Source organism: Podarcis bocagei, assembly GCF_964188305.1.
Source record: "Podarcis bocagei genome assembly, chromosome: 8".
In the NCBI taxonomy this organism is placed as follows: Eukaryota; Metazoa; Chordata; class Lepidosauria; order Squamata; family Lacertidae; genus Podarcis; species Podarcis bocagei.
In genome coordinates, this window is record NC_138133.1 from 25640292 (window position 1) to 25654900 (window position 14609).

A 14609-nucleotide genomic window follows, 5' to 3' on the forward strand; every position below is an offset into this window, starting at 1 on the left:
CACTTGCAGGAAGCACAAAAGGGAGGCATGAATGCAACGAGGAAAGGGCCATAGATCAGTGGAAGAGTGCGCAGAATCACAGAATTGTAGAGTTGGAAGGGACCTAGGGGTCATCTAGTCCAACCCCCCAGTAATGCATGATTACCAGTTCGAATCCCCTGGTAAGATGCAAAAGGACCCTGCCTAAAACAATGAGGAGAGGAGGAGGGCTCTACCTCGGGTTGGTAGAGCACTGAGACTCTTCATCTCAGAGATTGTGGGTTTGAGCCCCACTCGGGGTGAAATGTGCCTGCGGGTTGGACTACATGATCCTCGCTCGGGGTCCCTCCCAACGCTGCAATCCTGAGACTCTGTGACTTGTGCTATTGGGAGCTGGAGTCCAGCAACATCCGGATCGTGCCCCAGTGAGTTAGATGGGCTACTGGTCTGACTCGATATAAGCCAACTTCCTAGAAACCTCCCCTGCTGCTCGCCCTCTTGCAGCCAGATACACTGCCTCTGATCCTGGAGGCTCTATCTAGCTTTAGGAGAGGATAGCTAAATGAATACTTGCCTGCCTGCCTTCATATCACCGTAACTTACGTTGCCTATAGCTTCTCCCAACAATGGCTTCAGTTACCTTCCTCTAGGGTTCACCCACCCCTTATGGCAGCTCACCCATATGCGAATGGGTCTGGGGGCTGGAGGGACAGCGCCCCTTCCAACAAATTTTCCACTCTTCCAGCTGCGCGAGACCCCTACCGATGCCTTAATCATCTAAAGCAATCAAGCGAAATAGAGATATATTCGAATACTATTTACCCACCCACCACTGCTGCTGCTGATCTAAAGAGCATGATTAGCTTGATATGAGAGTAAATAGGAAGGTCCTCAAAGTTACCAGGGTCTTAAATGCAGAGTCTGAGAATCAAAGGACAGTTCTGGAATCACTTGATCTCCATTAAGATCGGGCAGCAGCGTCGAAGTCTGTCCTAGCAGAGACAAAAACCTCCTACCACCTCCGAGGTGAGCTCTTAGGACGAAGGGAGGTATATAAATCTAATAAATAAAAACAAAATAATTTTTAAATTTGTTCTCGTGCGTTTTCCTGGGCCAGAAAGCAGCTCTGGTCCAGGGAAGCTCGCGATGACCAAGCACACCTGTTCCCCTCTAAGGCATCACCAAGTTGATTTTTTTCAAAAGCACTTCTGAAAGACTGCAGAGTCAGAAGAGAAATTGTCCCCTACAGAGACCAGTAGTAGGCTTTTCCTTACTGAATTGGTCTATACTTGCAGTAAACTTTGGGGTAGCACATAATTTTCCTTTCCCGTCCGGAAGGAAAGCTCTGTGCGGTTCGAAAACTTGCTTAATATAATACAGCCAAATTTCTTATGCTAAAGAATATTTGCACAAACAGGGCTGAAGTCTCCTAGCTGAAGTCTGCGGGGGCGCTTCCAGAAGGTCGCTATTTTCGGGTGGGACTCGGGTGGCAAAGTCAGCTTACAGGGCACTTTTCAGGGTAAGGAAAGAGGCAGCCGAATGCGCTGGACAGTAACGATTGTTATATGACGGAACGTCGTCTAACCTCCCCGTCGATCAATCGGAATGGACTAAGCTCGGTAACGCGAGCCTCGCGAAAGAACGTGGCTCTCGGGTTGCGATCAGAAATAAAAGAAAGACCACCCGGAGCTTTAACTTCTGCAGCCTGCAGCAGTTGTGGGGTGAGAAACCTCGCTTGGGCAGGCCTTAACCGAAAGGACTAGGAATCCGGTGCGTAATTTGCTTCCCAAAAACATCGCAGAACAGACCAAACAGAACAGACCAAAAAGAAAGAGGGAAACGACAGGCCAGGAGCCAAATCTTTAGCCACCTTTCTTCCCGTCTCGGCACAGAAGAAGTCTCAGCCACGTGATTCGGCATCACCTCTTCTTGGGCCAGGATCAGACCCACATCTCCGTCCCGCACCTGCCCGCCACGCCACGCGGTCTCTCCGGAGTACTACGAAATGCACTTCATTCATAAAAGACAACGAACGCGATCTCGACTAGCAGAGATAAGGGAAGCGGAGCGGAGCCGCCGGAAGGGGTAGAAAAGAGATTCAACTTGCAAAAAGGGCTGCGAGAGGGAGAGGAGACGACGCTTTAGAACAAGCTCTGGAAGAGGATCCACAGGCCAGTTAACCCCTCACACCACCGAGATGAACTCTAGAGGCGGGGATGGGGGGTGGGAATTGCTTTGCTAATGGTCCGTATCCTGAACCCGTCGCTATATGGCCTTCCGATCATCACCTATGGCTGCAATAATCTTATCCAGATGGAGAGAAGTCCTACGGGATTCAAGGGGGCTAGGGCAGGACTGCGCTTTGCAGCCACGCACTGGTACCCATAGCTCAGTTGGTGGAGCACTAGACTCTTGAGGGTCGTGGGTTCGAGCCTCAACTTGGGTAGAAGGTTCCTGCGTTGCAGGGCAGGGTTTAGACTAGATGACTCTGGTCTCTTTTAACTCTATCATTCTATTAATTTGTCCCCGGTTTACTCTTGTCACCACCGCGGCTGCGCGCGTTAAAGAGTCGACTGGCTCAAGATCACCAGGAGGGCTCGGAATTCGAACTCGGCTCCCTCAAGTCCAAACTCCAGGACTTCTTTGCTTTGCTTTGCCTCCCTCTCCGATGAGTGAATGACTCAGTCTTAACACAGGCTGAGGGTCCCCGTGTGCCAGATCTATAGCACACCTGAGGTCAAAAATACCTCACTCCAGAGCGGGATCTCTGGAGCACGTTTACTCCGAATTAAATCCCATTGGACACGGAACTGGCTCCCTCCCCATCATCAACTGTCCCCGCCACCCCCTGAATGAAAAGAGGGCGATTTGGCAAACTTACCTCTCTCTCTTTCCTCCCTCGCGGAGGGCGAGCGCAGAGCCTTTTCTCCAAATGATTTTGGAGACGGGGGGGGGGGGGCGAGAGAGAAATCAGATTTCAAACCGGAATAAACTGAGCCGCGAGAGGGAAAGGGGAACTCTCTTTTATGACCCAAGCGGAGAGCCTGAGGAGGGGGCGGGGCTTTAGGGGCGGGGCTTGACAGCAGGATGAATGCTGGATGCGTCCCGTTAGAGGGCGTTTCAGCATCAGAGAAGATGCGCAGAAGAAGACGTAGGGCTTCCTCCATACATCCCCGCGTTTCCTAAACGAGATTTGCCAGGGACTCCCACGCCACCCTCTCCCTGGAAGCCCTAACCCTTCAAACCCCCGAGGGCGGGTTCACACGTGCTCAGTTCACCCCACCGTGACTGTTGCGTCTCAGATGTTGACTTGTCTGGCTAAGGACCGGCCAGCGCAGACAGAACTTCGGATGGATTCTGTTCACACGTCCAACCGCTACTCGCATCGTGTATGCTCAGGAAACCGCTGCAGAGGAACCCATTACACGTGAACGTGTGAACCAGCCCCAAAGCTGTGTTGCCCCAGTGCCAGGGGCTCCCTCCTCCTGCCTTGACTGTATGACTTCCCGTGTCCCAGGGAAGAAAGAAAGAAAGAAAGAAAGAGAGAGAGAGAGAGAGAGAGAGAGAGAGAGAGAGAGAAAGAAAGAAAGAAAGAAAGAAAGAAAGAAAGAAAGAAAGAAAGAAAGAAAGAAAGAAAACGAAAGGAAGAAGAAGTGGGCGCTTTTATTCTGAGCAAAAAGTAGCGGCACGCCAGGTTTCTGTGGGCAATCTTCCCTCTCCCCTGTCTGAAACTTTGGGGCAGCCGAAGGTCTTGTGCTCCCAGTGGCGTAGCGTGGGGGGTGCAGGGGGGGGCGGCTGCACCGGGCGCAACATCTGGGGGTTAGGGTTAGGGGGCGCAAATTACTTGCCTTGCCCCGGGTGCTGACAACCCACGCTACGCCACTGTGTGCTCCTTCTGCATTAACAGATCTGTGGCATTTCTGTCCGTCTCTCCCCCCCCCCCCGGATCCGACCCACAAACGTGCCACGAAAGTGCGAGCAGCAATCACGTTTCTATTCAATTCCATTCCCTTTCGTCCGCCCAGTTTGACCCGGGTTCTAGAGGAAGCTTCTGTTGTTTTGAAAAAAGCTTCTTCTAGACAGAGAGATATCTGGTTTCCACCAAAGGGCGAAAGTGTTCAGCAAAGAGCCCTCGACAAAACCTTTCGTGTTTCATTTAAGTAAAGCCTAGGGGCTTTCTTCTTCTTAGTTTTCAGAACTGGATGACAACTGGAACTGAGAACAGCGCCACCCTATGCTGGGTATGAGTCTCTGCAAAGGTGGGAGCATGATGCCACCACCCTGCTTATGTTCCAGATTGAGGAAACACGCAGCGTTGACCAATTGGTTGTATGTATCAGCAGCCTTGGGGGACCTGTGACCCTTCAGATGCTGCTGGAATATAATATCCTCCATCCCTGACCTTTGCATGGAAGCTGGTGCCCAACAACACTGGAAGAGCCACTCAGGTAAAAAAAAACATCTGTGCAGCTTTGCAACTCCAGAATTACAGGGGAAGGCCCCACACCCCTTTATCTGCATGTATGCAAAGCTAGACCCATCAACTGACACTTTTTTCTTTTTTCGTTTGCTTCTCGAGACAGTCACCAACTTTCCCAAGGTGGTCCTTTTGAAATCAGGCAGGGCTGCGCAAAAGAGAAGCAGGAAGATGCGGTTCATTGGTGCCGCTGACCGTTTTAGGGGACATCTAAAAGTCATGGGATGTGGGTGGCGCTGTGGGTTAAACCACAGAGCCTAGGACTTACCAATCAGAAGGTTGGCGGTTCGAATCCCCGCGACAGGGTGAGCTCCCGTTGCTCGGTCCCTGCTCCTGCCAACCTAGCAGTTCAAAAGCATGCCAAAGTGCAAGTAGATAAATAGGTACCGCTCTGCTGGGAAGGCAAATGGTGTTTCTGTGCACTGCTCTGGTTCGCCAGAAGCGGCTTAGTCATGCTGGCCACATGACCTGGAAGCTGTACAGCTGTTCATGTGGTCAGCCAATAAAGCGAGATGAGCACCACAACCCCAGAGTCATCCATGACTGGACCTAATGGTCAGGGGTCCCTTTACCTTTACCTAAAAGTCATGCACACCCTTGGGAGCAAGCTGAGGAGCAGGCTGAACTAGCTAGCCAGGTTTTAAGGGCCAAGGCCTACTTCTAGATATCTGAAGTGGTAATTCAAGAAAATGATGGCTCTGGGAATGTGCAAAGTGCACTTCTCCCTAACCCCTGTGGAAGTAGTGTCCACACATATTCAGGAGCCAATTGCAATGTTTTTCTGGAAATCACTGAGGATCTATCAGACCCAGAGGACACTCTCCTTATCTCTCTCCACCCCTGCCTTGCTCTCTGAGCTTTTTGAAGCATTACAGTGGTACCTCAGGTTACATACACTTCAGGTTGCATATGCTTCAGGTTACAGACTCCGCTAACCCAGGAATAGTACCTCGGGTTAAGAACTTTGCTTCAGAATGAGAACAGAAATTGTGCAGCAGCAGCGGGAGGCCCCATTAGCTAAAGTGGTGCTTCAGGTTAAGAACAGTTTCAGGTTAAGAACGGACCTCTAGAACAAATTAAGTCCTTAACCCGAGGTACCACTGTATATTGCAGGCACGAGGATCATCGTGTCTTGGGACCAAATATGGCCACTCTACCTGATCCTTAGAAATATCTTCGGAACGAATTAAGTAATTAACTCGAGGTACCACTGTATCATCATCATTATTATCACGATCACTATAATTAATAATTATTATTATTTAGTACCTGCCCTTCACTCCAAGGTCCCAGGGAAGGTCACAACAACAATTAAACAATTCAATGAACTTCACTCCTATTGTTCTACCAGCCTTGTCCGGCTGAAGATAAGAGATCTCAGGTGGCACAAGGGGTCAGTGGGTCGGGCTGTTAACCAGAAGGTTGCTGGTTCAAGCCCACCCAGGGATGGCTGTGAGCAAGATTCCTGCTTCGCAGGGGGTTGGACTAGATGAACAATGGGGTCCTTTCCAACTCTCTTGCTCCTCAAAAATATTCAGCCCGTTCTCCCTTGCTGTGTTTTATGTTTGGAGTTTGCCTCCCAGAGCACTTCCTTCAAATCCTTTCTTACTTGTTTATATCCACTTGCTGCTATAGGTAAGCCTGTAACCAAACCTAGGCATGGGCAACTGAAACAACTTCACATTCTTTCCCTCTTGAGCTTAATAATAATAATAGTAATTTATTATTTATACCCCACCCATCTGGCTGGGCCTCCCCAGCCACTCTGGGCGGCTTCCAACAGAATATTAAAATATAATAACCTATTAAACATTAAAAGCTTCCCTACACAGGGTTGCCTTCAGATGTCTTCTAAAAGTTGGATAGTTGTTTATTTCCTTGACATCTGATGGGAGGGTGCTCCACAGGGCAGGCACCATCACAGAGAAGGCCCTCTGTCTGATTCCCTGTAACTTCAATTCTCGCATGAGGGAACCGCCAGAAGGCCCTCAGAGCTGGACCTCAGTGTCCGGGCTGGATGGTGGGGGTGGAGACGCTCCTTCAGGTATACTGGACCAAGGCCATTTAGGGCTTTAAAGGTCAGCACCAACACTTTGAATTGTTGGTACTGGGAGATGTACTGGGAACCAGTGTAGGTCTTTCAAGACTAGTATTATATGGTCTCTCCCCCCGCCCCCACCCCCCATTCCTTTGCCCTGACAACCCATGTCAAAGTTTCCTTATAGGCTCCTTGTGAGAAGTTTCCTTATACTGAGTGATACTACAGTGGTACCTCTGGTTACGAACTTACCGTATTTTTTGCTCTATAAGACTCACTTTTTCCCTCCTAAAAAGTAAGGGGAAATGTGTGTGCGTCTTATGGGGCGAATGCAGGCTGCACAGCTATCCCAGAAGCCAGAACAGCAAGAGGGATTGCTGCTTTCACTGCGCAGCGATCCCTCTTGCTGCTCTGGCTTCTGAGATTCAGAATATTTTTTTTCTTGTTTTCCTCCTCCAAAAACTAGGTGCGCCTTGTGGTCTGGTGCGTCTTATAGAGCGAAAAATACGGCAATTCGTTCTGGAGGTCCGCTTAACCTGAGGTACCACTTTAGCTAATGGGGCCTCCTGCTGCCAGCGCATGATTTCTATTCTCATCCTGAGGTAAAGTTCTTAACTGGAGGTACTATTTCCAGGTTAGCGGAGTCTGTAACCTGAAGTGTTTGTAACCTGAGGTGTTTTTAACCCGAGGTACCACTGTATTTGTATTATGTAAGCTGGCTAGCAACGGATCTCCAGGATTACAGACCAGGATCTCTCCCTGTCCTGTCTGGAGATGTCAGGGATTCCCCCCCCCCCCACTGAGCCAGCATTGAGAGCCCCACTATTGAGAGCAAACATGTCTCACTCACCTTCCTCAGCTTGTAGCCTACAAGGCTCAGGCCTGTTGGGCAACCCTAAAAAAGAGCATTCTTAAGTGAGGTTGGCATATACTGCAACATTTTGTTGCAGCTGCCCCCCCCCCCGCCCCCAGTTATAGCACCGAATGAGCATTCAAATGCAATTGTTGAAAATGGAAGGGGGCAGTTCACACAGTCAGATGCGGGTCTCAAGTGTTAAGAAATCAAGCAGCAGGAAACCAAGAGATATTGTGGATCTGTGAATGGCCTCACAACCGATTCCTGGGTTCAAACTGAGATAATTAGAGCAAATATACTTAGGATGTGACAGGATGCTACAATTTCCTTTGCAATCAGAGCATTCTCAATTTCCAACATTTTGAATATTAGAAGCGCAAGAAAAGAAGCAGAATGTATGAAGAAACCCGTCAAAGAAGATGAAATTAGGTAAGGCGGAACCTTAAAACGCAACTGTATGTAATTTGGGTTATAAAAATTGACGCTGGGTGAGCAGGAAGTCCCTAGTTTTGCTGTTTTGGAATATAACCGCTGAGTAACAAATGTAACTTTCAATATGGAAGAAGAATAAAATATTATTATGTAAAAATATTAGAAATATTCTGCCCTCCCCTCCATTTTTAAGCTACTCATACCAATTTTACCTTGCTTGTGAATCCCCTCGGCATATTGCCATTTCTGGGAAACAGTTACTTTACAAAAAAGAGAGAGAGAGGAGAGAGAAAATCTAGCACAGACAAACTATCTTGAGTAAGAACAGATGTAAAACAGAGTGTACTAATAGTGCTATCCTATGAATGCCTACTCTGAAGCAAGTCTTATTAAGTTCAATGGGACTTACTCCCAGGGAAATTATTAAAGGACCTAAATTTTCAGCCTTTCAGGAAAGGTAGGAGGATGAACTCTGCACACAGGAAGGCCCATTTCGCTTTCTCGTAACCACTTTGCTACTCTGTTAACCACTGGTGTTTTTACACTTCTTTTGAAGTCGCACCAAGCATTTGCCAGAAATAGTTATTGTTTCTTCTAAACTCAAGGCCTTTGAGTATGTGACTGCTAGCGGGGAGAGGAGCCTAGTCTGTCCTTTAGCCTTTTTCTCTCTCAGCTAAGCCACAGGCAGAAATTCAGCAGGTGTCACTTTCCCTATCTCTACAAGGGGGAGACCACACCTGTTGAGTCAATACCTGTCTCACAGCAATTAAAATTGCTCCTGCCAGAATTAAAAGTGCAAACCCGATTCCCAGCCTCAGGAGACCCTCAGGATAACATATTTATTTAGCATTTATTCTGATTTGCTTGCACAAAACTTATGCAGGAGTCAGACTATGTCCAGTCCAGCATTGGTTATACAGTGGTACCTCAGGTTAAGAACTTAATTCGTTCTGGAGGTCCATTCTTAACCTGAAACCGGTCTTAACCTGAGGTACCATTTTAGCTAATGGGGCCTCCTGCTGCCGCAGTGTGATTTCTGTTCTCATCCTGAAGCAAAGTTCTTAACCCAAGGTACTATTTCTGGGTTAGCGGAGTCTGTAACCTGAAGCGTCTGTAACCCGAGGTACCACTGTAATATGATTGCAGGGAGGTTATATGACAATGAACATCCTGCATTCATCCCGATTTGCTTGTGAGGTGTTTAACCATTTGTTCCTTCCACACTTTTCAGTGTGTCCACTTCCAGACAATCTGTTTATTGAGCATTTCTCCCGATCTGTTTGCAGGGAAATTAGGTAAAGATAAAAGGTAAAGGAATCATGGACGGTTAAGTCCAGTCAAAGGTGACTATGGGGTTGCAGTGCTCTTCTCACTTTCAGGCCGAGGGAGCCGGCGTTTGTTTACATACAGCTTTCCAGGTCTCGTGGCCAGCAGGACTAAACCGCTTCTGGTACAACAGGACACCGTGGCGGAAGCCAGAGTGCACAGAAATGCTGTTTACCTTCCTACCACAGCAGTACCTATTTATCTACTTGCATTGGTATGCTTTTGAACTGCTAGGTTGGCAGGAGCTGGGACAGAGAGACAGGAGCTCACCCCGTCCTGTGAATTCGAACCCCCAACCTTTTGATGAGCAATCCAAGAGGTGCAGTGGTTGAGACCACAGCCACTGGCAGAGGAATGGGGGGCGGCGGGGCGAGCACACCGCCCCTGGCACCATCGGGGAGGGTGGTACCATCGCAGCTGCCCCCCTGGACATGTGCCACACACACCCCCACCGCACTGAGTGCCACACACCCCGCAGATGGCGTGTCACGCCCCTGCCTGCTCTCCACCCCCAGTGTCAGAGCATGCAGCTTCGCCACTGACCACAGTGCCACCCACATCCCTATAGGGAGATTAGATGGCATTGGCTATTCAACGAGTATCCACATTCTGTCTTGTTTGTGGGAAGGTTAGGTGACATTGCAAGAACACAAATGTTATCCCACATTTTCCAGTGCATTTCCTTGTCACAGAAAGGCCTACATTTTGGGGAAAGCAGGTCTGTTGTGCAAGAATCAGAGAATCATACAGCTGGAAGGGACCCTGAGGATCATGTAGTCTAGGCATGTCCAAAGTCCATTTCAGGGGCCTAATCTGGCCCACTGGTCGGTTTAATATGGCCCCCGTGGCAGTTTGTTTCCTGGCGTAAAATCCTAAAAAAAACCCTCAACCACTTCAATCCTAAAAAAAGGTCAATAACTTTGGTTGGCCCTTTGGTTGGCTCCAACGGCCCTTCACTTCATCAAATCCGGCCCTCTTTGGAAAAAGTTTGGACACCACTGATCTAGTCCAACCCCCTGCAATGCAGCGACATTAGACATTGAAACTAGAGATACAGCTCCCGGACAAGCAGCCCACCTGGGGACTAGATAAACTTCTTGACTTTATCCCCTACCTAGGACTCTCAAAACAGGAAGGTTGCAAAACAGCTTGCAGGCTGACAATACAGAACTGGTACAGTACGTTTGGTTTGGTGGATCCTCTCACATTGCATGGACTAGGCTCCATGATCACTGCAGATGGTGACAGTAGCCACGAAATTAAAAGACACCTGCTTCTTTTAATTGACAAACCTAGACAGCATCTTAAAAAGCAGAGACATCACCTTGCCAACAAAGGTCCATATAGTTAAAGATATGGTTTCCCCAATAGTAATGTATGGAAGTGAGAGTTGGACCATAAAGAAGGCTGATCTTCAAAGAATTGATGCTTTTGAATTATGGTGCTGGAAGAGACTCTTGAGAGTCCCATGGACTGCAAGAAGATCAAACCTATCCATTCTGAAGGAAATCAGCCCTGAGTGCTCACTGGAAGGACAGATCCTGAAGCTGAGGCTCCAATACTTTGGCCACCTCATGAGAAGAGAAGACTCCCTGGAAAAGACCCTGATGTTGGGAAAGATGGAGGGCACAAGGAGAAGGGGACGACAGAGGACGAGGTGGTTGGGCAGTGTTCTTGAAGCTACAAACATGAGTTTGACCAAACTGCGGGAGGCAGTGGAAGACAGGAGTGCCTGGCATGCTCTGGTCCATGGGGTCATGAAGAGTCGGACACGACTACACGACTAAACAGCAACAACAACAACAACAACAACAACAAGGTAACCAGAAATATGCAAGGGGGGGGGGAATCCCTGAAGAGTTTACCTGGGAGTTCCCTCCCATCTCCTACAAATCAGGCTGCCACGAATTTCTTTGCAAATATAGGTGGCTTTAGGAAATTTGATCTAGTTTCTTTAGATATTAATAAAATAGTTCTAGTTTGATGTTCTCCTTCTTGGGAGCAGGTGGGGGTGAAACCAGACAGGAACCCCCCTCCCCCCAAATTTTTCTTCCTAAGGAATTCCTGTTATGGCTGTGTAGCCAGCTGACTAATTTTTAGGAGTGGAGAACATTTTTAGGAGTGGAGGCCTGCGTTAGCCTTTGGCAACTCAATGCCTTGCAGATGTCCTGGACTACCAGGTTGGGAAATGAAAATCTGAATGAAAAGTAAGTATAAAGTAATCGGTAGATTAAGTACAGTGAAATTAATTGGAAGTCAGTTTTAAATTTCTTCTATATCAGTTTTATAATTGTGTTCAGTATCAGGAGTGTGGGATGTGAAACACAGGAGCAGTCAATTACAACACTCCTAGAGTGTACATGTTTAGACATGGGGAGGGATGTTTGTCCAGCCAGCAGGTAAACTTCCTGTTTCCCTCTGAGCTGGGACAGACTTCCTCTGCATGTGACTAGAGGTGGGTGTGGCCTCACCTGTGCAGGTAACGGCAAAAGCACAGGGCAGGGGCAGCCATCTCTCTCTCTCTTCTCTTCCTTCGAAGAAGCAACATCTCTCCTGAGTGAAAGATGCCCTCTTGGCTCCCAGCCAAGAGAGGGCAAAGGGACTATCTTCTTATAAGATAGAATCCAAATGTATATTACTTTATTAAGCTGTCTGCCTTCTGGGATCTGATTGTGAACAGAATGTGAGTAAACTCTTTTTTATACTTTTGTAAAGGACTTTGTCGTGTCTTCTATTTTAAGAGGGAACAAAGGGGAAATTACCACAGTAATTATTATAGAGGTTCTAACGAACCTGAGCACACATTGCCGTTGCAAACTTAAAATAAAGGGGAATGTTTTACTCTGCTGATATTTTGAGAACTTGTTAGCACAAGTTGGATAAGGATATAATCAGTCAATATATCCTCTCCTGCATCCCTGAACATTCCCACAAGGAGTATATAGGATGATAATTATATTAATCTTCTTGTATATTATAGTGTGGGGGTTTGTTTGATTCTTCTGTTATTTGTTTGTTTGTTTGATTGTATGTTTGTTTACTTTTATGTACGTCTGTTCTTTCATAAATGTATTTATTTTAAATTAATAAAGCTATATTTTTTAAAAAATGAAAAGCAAGAGAGAGAGAAATGTATTGATTTGGATGTTAGCTGGTCGGCATCCATCTGTCTCGAGAGACAAAGGCGCGTGCACCCAGGGGTGAAGTCAAACCACTGAAAAAAGAAATTAGCACAGCAACGAAGGGAGTGGGTGGTGTTACATTCATAAAGAATAAGTGTAGAGCCTAGCCCATGAAGAAGGAAGTCTAGGTTTATAAGGGACCACTGTATTTGTCCCAACACTTTACAGAAAATGATGAGTCACTGTTCTCAACAGCTCTTTGGGAAACGGCATGTTCACAGAGAAGCTGCAAAGTGAGAAGGGCCATAGCTGAACAGATTTTGTGTCATAATTAATGCCAGGGAGCATAGAATCTGTTGGATTAGCATTTGAAATGATTTAAATAAGAAAACTGCAAATTTTAATAAGCATCTTCACATTTCTTAAATATTTTCATTGGCACACAGGGTACTAAAACACATTTTACAAACCCCCCCCCAAAAAACTACATACATTTAATTTTAATCTTTAAAATAATTCTTTATTCATTTATTGAATTTATATACAGTGGTACCTCGGGTTAAGTACTTAATTCGTTCCAGAGGTCCATTCTTAACCTGAAACTGTTCTTAACCTGAAGCACCACTTTAGCTAATGGGGCCTCCTGCTGCTGCTGCGCCGCCGGAGCACAAGTTCTGTTCTCATCCTGAAGCAAAGTTCTTAACCTGAAGCACTATTTCTGGGTTAGCAGAGTCTGTAACCTGAAGCGTCTGTAACCTGAGGTACCACTGTACTGCCCTATCCCCAGTGGTCTCAGGGCGGTTCACAGAAAAGATCACAATATATAAAATCAAAATAAGAACACTAACCCAATAACATCCCCCCAAAAAGAGCTACATTTTAGAAGGGTGTTGGATGTCAATCAGGTCAAAGGCCTGGTTAAAAAGGAATGTTTTTGCCTGGCCCCTTAAGGTGTATAATGAAGGCGCCAGGCAAACTTCCCTGGGGAGAGCATTCCACAGACGGGGAGCCACTGCAGAGAAGGCCCTGTTCTTGTGTTACCACCCTCCGGACCTAATCTCCATATGTGTATAAAGGTCCTGGGCTGTCCAGATGACAAGGCACACACACACACACCCCTCAGCCTCGCCGATGTGATCCAAAGGAAGGCAGAGCAATACGTCTGGCACCAGCTTGGCTGCAGAAGTTGCCGGAAGGAGATATGCAAAGAACCATCCAACCCTCTTAGGGACTCCGCTCTGGATTTATGTAGGGCTTACCCCCTAAACCAGGCACAGGCAAACTCCGGCCCTCCAGATGGTTGGGACTACAATTCCCAGCATCCCTAGCTAATAGGACCAGTGGTCAGGGATGATGGGAATTGTAGTCCCAAACATCTGGAGGGCTGGAGTTTGCCTATACCTGCCCTGAACCTTTTCTCCTCCCAAAGGTAGAAGAAGTTTAGGATCAGAGTTTTCCTTCTCTTGGATGGGCTACCTTCCCAGGTGGATGAGCTCCACACAAAGGTGGACTTTGGGCAATCAAAATTTGCCAACGCCCCTGCTTCTCGTGGCCCGTTCTACAGCATTGTTGTGGTGTCTCCTACCAGTCGTACTACCTTAAAACTGCCTGTACCCCTTCTGCCCCTACAGCGCATGCAGAAACCACCTTATTGACCTATCGACCTGCTATTGATCTCGTCCGCTCAATCTGCCTGTCTTCCTATGCCAGGGATGCCTATTGATTTAATGGCTCCCTAATATGATACATGGGACGCGGGAGGATACATAGGACTTGCTGATCGGAAGGTCGGTGGTTCGAATCCCTGTGACAGGGTGAGCTCCTGTTGCTCAGTCCCTGCTCCTGCCAACCTAGCAGTTCGAAAGCACATCAAAGTGCAAGTAGATAAATAGGTACCGCTCCGGCGGGAAGGTAAACAGCGTTTCCGTGCACTGCTCTGGTTTGTCAGAAGCGGCTTAGTCATGCTGGCCACATCACCCAGAAGCTGTACGTCGGCTCCCTCGGCCAATAAAGCGAGATGAGCACCGCAACCCCAGAGTCGGCCACAACTGGACCTAATGGTCAGGGGTCCCTTTACCTTTACCTTTCATATGATACATGCTTAAATGGGGTGGTGGGGTTAAGCTCATAGATTCTATGGCTCCCTTGAGATGTGACTGCTCCCTCATAAGCCATTTAAGTTAGGAAGGCATAATTTCGGTTTGTGGTTGAGCAAAGGTGGGGGAAGGCAGGTTTGCGTGATAGCAAAGTCCTTATATCTGCACATGACAGTTATCGAGAGGCAGAGGGACCTCTTGGGTTGTGGCGAAGGTGTGAGATAAGCTGAGGACTTCCCTGATGACACCCTCAGCCACTCTTCAGTACTAGCTCCCCTCTGTG

At 47.6% G+C, this 14609-nt stretch overlaps 1 long non-coding RNA gene across 1 annotated transcript in view; it reads right to left on the reverse strand.

Moving 5' to 3' along the window:
- Positions 1–8859: 8859 nt before the first annotated feature.
- Positions 8860–14609, reverse strand: part of LOC308594002 — a 104647-nt gene continuing 98897 nt past the window's right edge. Inside the window, exon 3 of the long non-coding RNA XR_014011208.1 lies at positions 8860–8884. This is a non-coding gene — a long non-coding RNA (uncharacterized lncRNA). The remainder of the gene's footprint in view (positions 8885–14609) is intronic.